At 49.8% G+C, this 12,546-nt stretch overlaps 1 long non-coding RNA gene across 1 annotated transcript in view; it reads right to left on the bottom strand.

The window, feature by feature from the left end:
• Nucleotides 1–10,459, bottom strand: part of LOC146861068 (uncharacterized) — a 63,910-nt gene extending 53,451 nt beyond the window's left edge. The window contains exons 1-2 of the long non-coding RNA XR_014978907.1: nt 9,756–10,459; nt 1,994–2,066 (exon numbers count right to left, since the gene is read on the bottom strand). This is a non-coding gene — a long non-coding RNA (uncharacterized LOC146861068). The remainder of the gene's footprint in view (nt 1–1,993; nt 2,067–9,755) is intronic.
• Nucleotides 10,460–12,546: the final 2,087 nt, after the last annotated feature.

The raw sequence follows: 12,546 nt of genomic DNA, 5'->3' as shown, positions 1-12,546 counted from the left end.
TATGTGTTCGTTGCTCACAGAGGATTGTGCAATGGGCTGACCTAGTGCCTAACTCTCAATGCACATAGCTAATGACAGAGTATTGGTATAGTTGCATGATGTCATCAGTGATGTCATCAATGTCATTTTAGAGGTTATTAATGAGGTTACGGATGATCTCATTAAACTTGTTGTGAGTGACGCAATATGTGATGTCATAAGCAGTGCATGATAGGCGTTCAAGTTATAGTTAGCTTACGAACCATAACTAGAAAATTTCAGTGTTTCTTTAGGTTTTGTTTTGTAACCATAACTATACTTTACAAGTGTTTTTTTCAGTGAATTTCAGAGGTTTTATAAACATACATTATGGTGTTATGAGCAACTCTAACTGTAGCGTCACTTTAACCTTTGTGTGTTGGTGACTTTCTATGGTGCTTTGATCATATTCAATGGAGTCGTGTTTAACCCCGGGCGTAGGGCTCCGCTTCGCCCACGGAGTGTACGTGGCGCTGCCTGCTTCGCAGTTTTCGAAGTAGGCGTAGCAGGCAGCGCTACGCACACGCCAGGGCGATGCAGAGCTGCCTGCCGCCCGCCATCATGAGAAATGCGCATGCGCGGGCGTCCGTGCATGCGCATTTGTGGAAAGAAGTTGTCAACTAGGAAGAGGGAGCCCCGGAGACGCCGCGCTACAGGTAAGGCATTATATTTAATGTTTTTATAATAGTTTTCATTATTTTAAAAGGAGGGCGGGCGGGCGGGAGGCGCGTAGTGGGGCTACGCAAAGCACCCGAGTGTGCGTAGATTTGGGCACACTACGCGCTGCTCCACGTAGCTCCATTACATCCACTACGCCCAGGCTTGGTCGTGTTTTTGCAATTCACCTTAAAGTATCCTCTAACCATTGCTAAGCTCGCACTCTGGCTTTAACTAGTAGCGAATAACTGCAGTCTCTGTGGAAAACTTGTGTAGACAACTTAACCAATACAGGCCATGGCTTGTAGAAATAGGAAGCAGAGGTTGACTGAATACCAGGATTTTATAGTAAGACCCTTTATCCTCACTATTCCAGGCTAGGATATGCAGAATCTATTCTCAAACATATGCCAACATCTAATCTCCACTGTGCAGTTCGTCTGACTGCAAATAGTAGGGCTGGACCACAGGGCCTCACTAGGCCGGCCCTGAGCACTGTCCACAGGCAGCATTTGTCTGTTAGCAGCAAAGGGTTAAATGCAGAGTGTGACCTCTGGCCAGTCCCAAAAGCAATGCTTTATGGGTGCCTAACATCCACAGTGGACAGGCTTTGATTGTCTGCAGGGGGGTGAGACCAATGATCTCAAAGCTGTACAGTGAATGGATGGAGTGCCCGGCCAGGAGTCTGGGAAGGCTTTGTGCCCCACCCTCTGGGGTAATTCGACCCCCACTGCAGGAAGCATTCCACCATACACAGTGGAGGTGGGCTGGTGGGCTTGTCTGCAGCAAGTTCCCTTGAGTTTGTGAAAAAGAATAATGGGGAAAGCAGAGATTGTCTAGCACACCACAGAAGCATTGTGATATTAAATTGTGTCCTTTAATATTACCTGGATTTTCAGCCAATGTATGTGTGAACAAGGATTGCTGGCAAGGTAGACAAAGGAAAGAGAATAATGGTAACAGAGCTGCAAAAGATCACACAATGAGTCTCTGATGATATGATCCTATGATTGAGCCAATGAGGAAGCTCTGCATAAGGTAACAAAGTAAGTCAAAGTTCATAGAGAACAGACATTCAAGGGGCAATTTCGAATAACGTATACCCAGAACGTGCAAGATACAGTGGAAACAACATTAATAATAAAGAGGATGTGGGTTAAAGCACTCAGGAGTGCCATGCAGTAAGACTGAAGCTGTGTAAGTGCCTCATCCATGCTCGGTGTAAAAGGTCCATAGGATGGACAACATGCAAGGGCAGGGTCTGTGAAGCTGGTAACTATGGTGATATTGAAAAAGGTAATGTAAAGATAATACTTACAGTGGGCGAGAAACACCAGCAAGACTGCCAGCTGTGGCCACAAATCCTGATGATCACACAGGAACACACAAGTCTGCAAAGCAATGGTCAAGATCTTACTACCCAGCCACAAAACAAATGGAACAAGAGAGGATTTGTGGTGACCATCAATGAAAAAAGAAAAAGAAAGACAACACTTGGCAGGAAGCAAACAAACATATCACACCAGGAAACTGAGGACTAAGATAAGGGAAAGGAAGACAAGCACAGGGGACTGGGAATTAAGGAAACAGTGAAAAGAAGTCAAGCACTGGAAAATCTATTTCAGGTGTTGAGTCTCTGTGGGTCAGCCTGGAAAAGGTGACCGTCACTGGGCATCTAGCGCTTGCAGCGCGCACACGCTCATCTGTTGGCTGCTTACAGTGTTTTTAACCTTCCTTGTTGTCTATTTTGGTTCATTTTTAATTTCGTTTTTCCTTGTTCTTATTGCGGGGTTTCCCTTCCCTTTCCCTTCCCTGGCCCTTACCTGCACTATAAAATCTTTATAACACGCAACGCTGTTTCGGCGGGTCCGGGCTCACGGCCCTCCCGCGCGCACTTTGGCCGCCATTTTGGAGCGGGTTGGGACGCTCCTTCAACATCCAGGTGAGCGCTCTAGTGCTCCGCCTGTCACTCCTATATAACATCACTTCCGCAGCGCAGCGGTTACGCGCAGCGGTGATGCGCCTTCACTATGCCTGAGTCTCGCCAGAGTCCTGCTCGTCTGCGTCCGTCAGCGACTCGGTGGCGACGGAGCGGCGGGAGACTCTGGCCAGGCCTGGCGCCCCGCTAGGATGATCTGTTACTCTTCATCCACTCTTCATACTATGCGGACTTTTTCTCGTTCTTGTCGGATAACATTCCCGGGACGCTATAAGGGGAAACGATGTTGCCCGGGTTGTGGCTGGAGGCCTACTTGGCCTCCGGTAGCCGCCCGCCGACCAGATAAGGCTTGTGCTATCCATTCTTGCCTTTTGCTTAACACCAGATCATTAGGCAGTCATGCCTTGGACATCTATGATCTGCTGGTCAGGGAAAGCCCTTTATGCCTCCTACTGACCGAAACCTGGTTGGGTGAGGCGTCTAACCCGGACATCTTCGCTGCCATTCCTCCGGCCTATAACATCTTCCGGCAGGATAGGGTCAAGGGTAGGGGAGGGGGAGTAGCGGGGGTGGTGAAGAAGAGTGTCTCCTGCTCTCTTCTCCCCCTGAATCCTCTCTGCGGTTCTGAGGCTCTTGCTTTCTCGCTCAGATTGTCCACGCACCAAGCATTGAAAGGGCTACTGGTATACAGGCCTCCAGGTCCTGTGGGTTCCTTTTTCGAGGACCTGCAGACGGCCGTTTCCGATCTGGCCCTGTCCACACAGCACTACCTGTTGGCGGGCGACTTTAATTTCCATCTGGATGTGGAGGACGACTCAGATGCACTCAGATTGAAGGACATTACTTCTCCGCTGGGTCTCGCACCCTTTGTCACGGGTTCCACCCATGAGCGGGGTCATACTCTGGACCAAGTGTTTTCTTCGACTCCTCTTGTTGACATCGATACTGTGCCAGTGCTATGGACGGACCACAGGTTGATTAAGTGTTCTATCCCGGAGGTAGTGTTCCCACACAGCGACACCCCTATACAACCTAGTTCAGTCTCAAGGGCACTGCACAAAGTGACGCCTGAGATGCTGGCGCAGGCGCTGGTGGACCATCCGTGTTCCCTCACGGGTGATCTGGAGCGGGACACCGAGGCCCTGCAGTTTTGGCTGGCAGAAAGGCTGAACGGCCTTGCCCCTGCAGTTGCTCGTCGGTCCACGACCAAACGACTATCTGCGCCGTGATTTACAGAGGCGCTTCGCCTGTCCCGCTGCCAGTGTAAGGTTGCGGAGAGGGCCTGGCGCTTCCAATATGACGGGAAGGCCAAACTAGCCTATAGGGCGGCAGTGAAAGTGTACCATCGTGACATCTTGTGTGCGAAGAAGGAATACTTGGCCAGGAGGATAGAGGCGTCTATGAACTCCTGTAAGGAGATCTTCACTGTGGTGAGGGAGTTCACGACCCTGAGATCCAACGTGCCTCTTCCAGCGTCATCTGACACATGGGTCTGTGATCTTGCTAGCTTCTTCACTGAGAAGATCAAGGCCATCCAGGCCTCCTTTCCGGAGAGGAATGGTGAGGGGGGGTGCAGCATTGGGGTGGGACCTGTTTTATCGTCCATGCCTGCTGCTGTGCCGGAGGAGTTCCCTGCTATCTCCAATGAAGCTTCCCTGATACTGCTAACCAACCTTTAATCTGGTTCGCCATTGGACCCCTGCCCGGCCAAATTTTGGGTGGTGAACCCATTGGTTAATCCTCTCCTTAACGCCTCCTTGAGGGAGGGAAGGGTCCCATGCGCCTGGAAGAGGGCGATGGTGATCCCCCTCTTGAAGAAGCCTGGACTAGATGCCGAGGTGTTGGCCAATTATAGGCCAATCTCCCTTCTCCCGGCCCTAGCTAAGATCACGGAGAAGCATGTCCATGGCATCCTGTCGGGTTTCTTAGAAACCAACCATCTCCTGCATCCATCACAATCTGGGTTCCGTCCCAGTTTAAGTACTGAGACGGCACTGCTGGAAGTCTCGGAGGTCATCCGGGAGACGCTGGATGTAGGCGGCAAGGCCATGCTTGTCATGCTAGACCTGTCGGCGGCCTTTGACACCGTCCCCCATGAGGCGCTTCTCGCCAGGCTGTATGACATCGGTCTTAGGGGGACGGTGTTTAAATGGTTTACATCTTTTCTCGAGGGCCGCCGCCAAACAGTCTGGGTTTCCCAAAGCACCGCAGAGATGCCGCCATTGGGAGTCGGAGTTCCACAGGGATCTGTGTTGAGCCCGACTCTTTTCAATATCTTTATGGCCCCTCTGGCGGCATTGGTGGAGGCTTTCGGGGCCCAGATTGTATCCTGCGCAGATGACACTCAACTGCTCTTCACGTGCGGGAAAGATCAGGCATTCGATGGAGAGTGTATTCGGGGCTGTCTGGGGATGGTCTTTGACTGGTTCCAGCGGAACAGCCTCAAGGCCAACTCCAGCAAGTCAGAGGTCCTGTTCTTCGGATGCACCGCCGACCCTGAATGGCAGGTCTGGTGGCCTATGGATATGTGTCCCCCTGCTCAGTCCTCTTTGGTCGCCAAAAACCTGGGAGTTAAGCTGGACAATAAGCTTACGTTAAGATCACATATCCTTGGTTTGGTCGGCACCTGTTTTGGCATTCTGAAGATGCTCCGCAAATTTCTATCATTGCTCTCTGAGGAGCACAGGCGGGTCACTGTTCAAGCTCTAATAGGCTCCAGACTGGACTATGCCAACGCCCTCTTTCTGGGGCTCCCGGACTACTTGGTCCAGCGCCTGCAGGTGGCGCAGAATGCTGCGGCTCGCGCTATTTTTGGCCTCCATAGGCGAGTGGGGGCTTCTGGGTTGTTGCAGGCGCTGCATTGGTTGCCCATCCGGAAACGGATCATGTTTAAAACCTTGACCCTTATGCATAAAGCTCTGTTTGGCACAGGGGCAAAGTACCTGCAGCGGAGGTTGACTTTTTATTGCCCAGCCCGCTCTTTACGATCAGAAGCTTTATACCTGGCCTTGGTGCCACGTGTAAGGAAAGCCCGTATTGGGGGGCGTTCTTTTAGTTTGAAAGCCCCCCAGCTTTGGAACTCGCTGCCTCTGGCTCTACGCAGCACGTCTAATTTGCTTCTGTTTAGGAAGAGCCTTAAGACCTGGCTTTTTAATCTTTAGGTTTCTTTTCTTCTGACTTTTTCTGTTTTGTTTCTATGTTGTTATGTTATTCTCGCTGAGCTGCAAGTGAAAAGCGCCGGGACACTCTGTCGGAGTAGCCGTGCGCTATAGAAATGCTATATAACATAACATAACATAACACTGCAAAAAGAATGACCAAAAATAAGTGGAAATTCAAGGAATCATGAAGCACTGAAATAGCACTAACTCGAAAAAACAGATAACACTGCAGGATATGCTATAGAAGAACGCAGGGTTGGGAAACGAGGCGACAGTAAAAGACAGTGTTGGTTCAAGAAACAAGGATACAATGTCAGAGTAACAGTCAGAGTCAAGAAACAAGGATATGCTTGATCGCAGAGATCAGGAATGTCTGGAAACAGGTGGTCAGCCACACAGGAACACTGCATCAATAATCAGCCCTGCACTGAACCAAATAGATGCTTATAACACCTGCACTGTGCCAATTCCAGGATGACTTACATGCAAATCTTCACATGTATGTACTACCAAAGGCAGCCAACACTCGTAATTTTTGTGGTCGTAGTTGGCCGCAGTTTTATTACCATACATTTCCATTTCTCTCTCTGGACATACTTCTATGTCCAGTGTCATAAATCATAGTCATAACTCGTGTCAAAAACATTGCCATAAATCTTTGTCATCACTCGGATGTCATATATCATTTTCCCTCATCATGTTACATCATAAATCATTCTGCCACAAGCAGTCATATATTGACTGTCATAAATCATTCTGCCATATCGTCATAAATCATCAGCCATAAATCACTTGTCGCTCGTAAATCACCTTCTTGTCATAAATCGTTTGTGTATCTTAGGGTCATAAATCACCCTGACAGATCGCACCTTGTTCCGCTGGTTTTTCAACGCACCTTGGATTGCGGGGGGTAGCCTCTCCATGGAGTTATGCCCCAACTCGCTATCATATCTCTTTTTGTGCCCTTCCACTTGGCTGGGTCAGGGCTGCGAGCGTCGGCTCTGTTTGCTACCCCCTTTTGTCAGGCCTACTCACTCTGACGTAAGGCATCCCAAAGTGAGCATTAGCCCCTTTTTGTGTGGCCTCCTCACTCCACCGTAAGGCATCCCAAAGTGAGCATCACTCCTTTTCCACACCGCCCTATCTCTGTGCTTCCATAATTAACCAAACATACCCTTCGTATCCACCAGCACTGCGACAAGGTGTCGGTGGGTGGGTCTCAAAAAACCTCAGGTGTTGTTCTCTTGCTCCACGATGCAGAAGCGAGCCATAGTATGGGGAGCAACGCCTTATATTCCCCACATCTGACTTTTTGGGGGCACCCTGATTGGGGGAATTATAAACATTAGCTGGCCTCCTTTTGGACCGGTGACTCGGCGCCTACCTGGTGCGCACTCGCCACGTGGGAGGCACCCCCTGTGACCTGGGGCGCTCCCCGCTAGCAGAAACTGGTTCCTTGCAGGGCACCGGCGTCTGTTAGGGCGCCAGCCCTCGAGGCCCCCTTTGGGGGCGGCCTCTGCTAGAAAGAGCTCACTAGTGATCACATGCACAGTTTTGATAAAGCTGGCAGCAGCCAGCAATAGGTGTGATGATTCCTCCACCCATTCTTAGCCTGCAAGTTTGGAGGAAAAGCAGTGATCTGGGAATTATAGGAAATGCTGTTTTGGTGGGAAACAAATGGGCTTTCCTCAATCCCAGAAGTCACAAAGTCTAAGCTTCTGGAAAATATAGTCTTTGGGAGGGGAGCAAAAAGCATTCTGGTAGCCACATGGATCTGAGATGAAAGGCAAGCTTAGAATATAGTACAAGAGGATGGAAGCCAGTACACTGAAAAAAACCGATGGATTTAACCCAGATTAGTGACTGGCAGTGAATATTTGATTTGTTCAGCATTTCGTCCATCATCTGTTCTTTCTGCATTTGTCGCTCTAAGTGGGAAGGGTATGCCTAGAAGTGCGTCCTGTGCTTGCGACGCCACCAGATTCAAGCTAGCCTGGCTGATGAGGGGTAATACCCGGAAACCGGTCCCAGGATACTTGTTTCTGGTCCAGGGAGGACCTGCCTTTCAATTCGGGCTAAACTGTTCCTATGACGAACAGGGCCAAGACTGATTTGCATATGACTGGGTCTAAACTGGAATGGCATGGGGTGCAAAAAATTATGGATTTAACCCAGATCTGTGACTGGGGGTGAATGTTTGATTTGTTCAGCATTTCATCCATCATCTGTTCTTTCTACATTTGTCGCTCTAAGTGGGAAGGGTATGCCTAGAAGTGCCTCCTGAGCTTGCTACGCCACCAGATTCAAGCTAGCCTGGTTGATGAGGGGTAATACCCGGAAACCGGTTCCAGGATACTTGTTTCTGGTCCAGGGAGGACCTGCCTTTCAATTCGGGCTAAACTGTTCCTATGACGAACAGGGCCAAGACTGATTTGCATATGACTGGGTCTAAACTGGAATGGCATGGGGTGCAAAAAATTATGGATTTAACCCAGATCTGTGACTGGGGGTGAATGTTTGATTTGTTCAGCGTTCCGTCCATCATCTATTCTTTTTGCAGTACACTGAAATAGCACAAGGTCAGGGATCGTAGGCCAGCACTGCAGTTTCTGCCACCTTGGATCCCCTGTTCTTGGCCATGAGGCTGCAAGGGGAGACGTATGATTGTATGTGAAAGCTGTGCTATAAATGCACCATTTGACTTTGTTTTTTACACGCTTTTTTGCCCTAACAAACAACGTTGGTTTGGCTCTCTCGATCTGATCAGACAACGGATTTTACACGACAACACTAAAAAGGTTCAGGGGTGGGGAGAGGGGGGGAGTGGGGTAGGGAGAGGAAGGCAAGGGAGCAAGGGCAAGTGGCAGGGAGAAGTATGGTGGGCATGAAGAGCAGAAGGGAAGGAGTGAACATAATTCAGCTGACCTGAGTCCAAAACTGTTAGCGTCACTGAATCGAGCAGGACTGAGCGAGAGTTTCAATCTCTGAGATCAACATACGATGACTATGAGGTATCAGCCCAATTGACAGGTTAAGCTGTATACTTTACACATATATATTGGGGGGAATGAGGTGGAGCGAGAGCCTCCCCACCACCTCCTCACTTGCATCAGCACCAATTCTATACACCGGTCTCCTTGACGCCATCCATCCCTACTGTCTCCAGTTCTCCCGCGTCACCTTCTATCAATCCCACAGGCCCTCCCCCATCAACTGCTTTCAAGCATCCCCGCTCCCCTTGAGCAATCTGCAACAGCCTGGCGCAAGGTACCGCCTTCCTTCCTCCCAAATAGCGTGTCCAGTGCTAGCCTCCATCAGCCCTGGCCATCCCTCGATGTCCAGTGCCCATTACCTGCCGTCATTCACTAGCCACATCTCCAGTAACTTCTGCAAAGTTTCAGCCTCCTGCTACCCCACTTTTTCCCGGTACCCGGTGCATTTTCTGTCTCCTCTCTATCCTTTTCAGAAATAAAAGCTACTTATGTTTAATTAAGATCATCACAAGCAACTAACAGCACTGGTGTTGCAATAGTGACCATGCCAGACAAGAATCCATTAGGGAGGGTCCCTGGAGGTAATGTAAATTAAAGAAAGGCTTTGTCGATATGGAATACCTCTACGTCTAACAGCTGTTACTGCAGTGCCCCTGAAACCAGGCTGACAATATTAGCAATCAGCCTCCCCAGCATCACAAGGTGTATCACTCAAATATCATTTGTAAATATGTGATGGAGATTAAGAGTTCCGAAAATACGGACATTTTTGTCTCGAATACACACTTTTCAATTTTGGAGTGTTTCTATTAATCCCACCCAGCACTAGCGTCAAAGTGAGTGGGCTGAGTGACACCCACGAGAGGTACCTGGGGAGCTGACAGCAGCTCACGAGCTCTCAGCGGAGAGGCCTGGAGCCATCTCCCCGATGAACGCCAACAGCGCAGATTCAAAAACACGCCGAGAGTAGTCACTGCCTGCACTTACTGTCACTGCGAACAGACCGCATTCGTTGCTTGCATCGTTGGTCCACTTCTGCGACTGCAACTGCAGGAGTTTCTTGCACCCGGGGTCTTGGACAGCACTCAGCTGACTGCTTGAACCATGAGTCCTCGACAGCAAGCAGCAGCTCCTGCCTGCACACTGCGCCCTCGACAGCAGACTGCAGTGACTGCTTGCACCCTGGGTCCTCGACTGAAGGAAGCAGCCACTATCTGTACAGTGGAACCTCGACAGCAGGCAGCAGCGACTGCCTGAACGCACGGAGCTCGACAGCAGGCAGCAGCTACAGTCTGAACCACGACAGCAGAGCCTGTGTGTGCACCCTTGGACCTCGACAGCAGGCAGCAGCGACTGCCTGAACGCACGGAGCACGACAGCAGGCAGCAGCTCCAATCTGAACCTCGACAGCAGAGCCTGTGTGCGCCTTGACAGCACAAACCTCGACAGCAGAGCCCGTGTGTGCACCCTTGGACCTCGACAGCAGGCAGCAGCGACTGCCTGAACGCACGGAGCACGACAGCAGGCAGCAACTACAATGTGAACCTCGACAGCAGAGCCTGTGTGCGCCTTGACAGCACAAACCTCGACAGCAGAGCTGTGTGCACCCTTGGACCTCGACAGCAGGCAGCAGCGACTGCCTGAACCCACGGAGCTCGACAGCAGGCAGCCACGACTGCCTGCACCGTGTAACCCCGACAGCAGACTAACGAAGCCCGGTGCCGCATTCCACCCTTTGCGTATCTGTCAGAAAGCTTCACGTTACCCAACTTGCAGAACCACTTTTACACCTGCAAGCCCGTGCCTGCCCATAGGCCAAGCTGACCACTAAACAGGAGAGGCAGACACAGGCAGTGGACAGTTTCCACAGACACAGGCAGTGGACAGTTTCCACAGACACAGGCAGAGTTTTGCAAGTTAATGTTAAGTAGCTAGGCCTGCAGGTAGAACGTTTGCTAGGCACATAAACTGGAGGCCGTCTCTTCCCCACGTCCTCTCCCCTGAAACATCCCTTCTTGGAGTAGGTGCCCCGGGCTCACACAGGGTAAATTCTTCAGACGGGTTAGATCAGTAAAAACATGCGCGGCACGCGGGGGCCTCTGAAAGTCTGGCGTGTGCACCGAAAATAAACAAGTAAAACCCCAAACTCGATTACCCTTTGTTGTCTTTTCCGCTCGCTGGAGATGAAGTGATGGTCAAAACTCCTGGTAGCAGATTGGGCCCCGGTTCTGCTGTGAGCTGCTGGTGCCCTCAGCTGCCTGGGTCGGTCTCCGGCTCACACTGCTGAGGAGGCGCTCAGCAGAGGTGGCCTCAGGCAAGTACAGCCGGCAGACATGGCGCACTTGGAGGCTGGACTGGTCCTCAATGGCACACTTTAAAAGCTGTTAGTGGAGAGCTGTGCGCCATCCCTCGGCTGCATGAGCGCCCCTTAGAGAGCGAGAGACAGAGAGCAATGAGAGACCCCCAGGGACATGATGATCACACCAACTGGCAGCATGGCAATTCTTCAGGCGACTCCAAATAAGGGTGCACTAGACCTCTAAGATGACATGTTTTCACGTCTCCTCCAAACATGTTTCTTTCTCCACTCTCTTCTCTTTCAGTTATCTGTCATTCTTCTTCACTCCTCTTTTTTATTTCTTTGCACTTAACTCTCCTCTTTCACCCAGTTTCTAGCCTTTCCATTTCTGCCTTCACGTCTCTGTTTTGTCTACCTCTGTCTTTCTTTCTCGCTAAAGTGCCATTCTTGCACAGTGCATTCCTGTGTATTGTTTTTTTTTCCTCACTTTCCCTTTTCCTTCTCTTCTTTTTCCGTCTCCATTCGTTTTGGTTCAAAACCCTTTATTAATTTTGTTTTTTCAATAGCAAACAGTGAAAACGAAGACCTACTAAACTAAGTTATAATTGTAATAATAGGAATAGGATTCATGCAAGAAGGTGAAGAGACAGGGCGATATACAGCAGCTTAACATCAAGAAGAAACTAAACGAGTTACAGCAGTGACATTTAAGAACAATTTACATGGTATTGTTCAAATGTTCGTATAATATGATGGGAGACAAATGCTTTCCTATACTTTTTGAATGATCTATTCTTCTCTGAAACCACCATCTTCCTAGGTGACCTAGACATCCACTGCGGTGACTCTAATGACACTGTAGCCAGAATGTTCACTAGACAATGAGCATATTCAATATGTTGTAAATCTAAAATCACTACAGCTCTTCTCCTGTTATGTTATGCTGATTTGATTAGCACATTAATCACCTGAGAGGGTATCCAGGCACTTGGGCAAGGTGTGTAGGTGTGTGGTCCCAATGTGCTTATCTGAAGAGCCAGGCCTTCAGTTTCTTGTGGAACTCAAAAAGTGAGGATGTGTTGAGGGATGTTGTTCCATGTTTTGGGTGCGATGTAGGAGGAGTGACCTCTAGTTTTGCTTTTGCAGGTGTGGCGAGTGTGTGCAAGTGAGAGTGAGGCAGAACGTATGTGTCTAGTGGGTTGGTAAAGTGTATGCAGCTGTTCAGGAATTCTGATCCTGTGTTCTGTAAGACATTGTATGTGTGAGTGAGAAGTTTGAATTGGCTCTGCTTGTGAATGGGGAGCCGTGTGATGTGCGTAAGATGTGGGAGGTCGAGTATGAGTCTTGCAGTGGTGTTCTGGATGGTCTGGAGTCTGTGTAAGAGTTGTTTGGAGATTCCTGCATAGTGAGTGTTGGCATAGTCCAGCCGCTGGTGATAAGTGCTGGCGTGACAGTCCGTCTGGTGTTCTGAGGTAGCCA

The sequence above is a fragment of the Triturus cristatus genome, chromosome 3_1, assembly GCF_964204655.1.
Source record: "Triturus cristatus chromosome 3_1, aTriCri1.1, whole genome shotgun sequence".
In the NCBI taxonomy this organism is placed as follows: Eukaryota; Metazoa; Chordata; class Amphibia; order Caudata; family Salamandridae; genus Triturus; species Triturus cristatus.
Note: the sequence above shows the minus strand (reverse complement) of the source record. Positions and strands in the feature narration are given on the sequence as shown.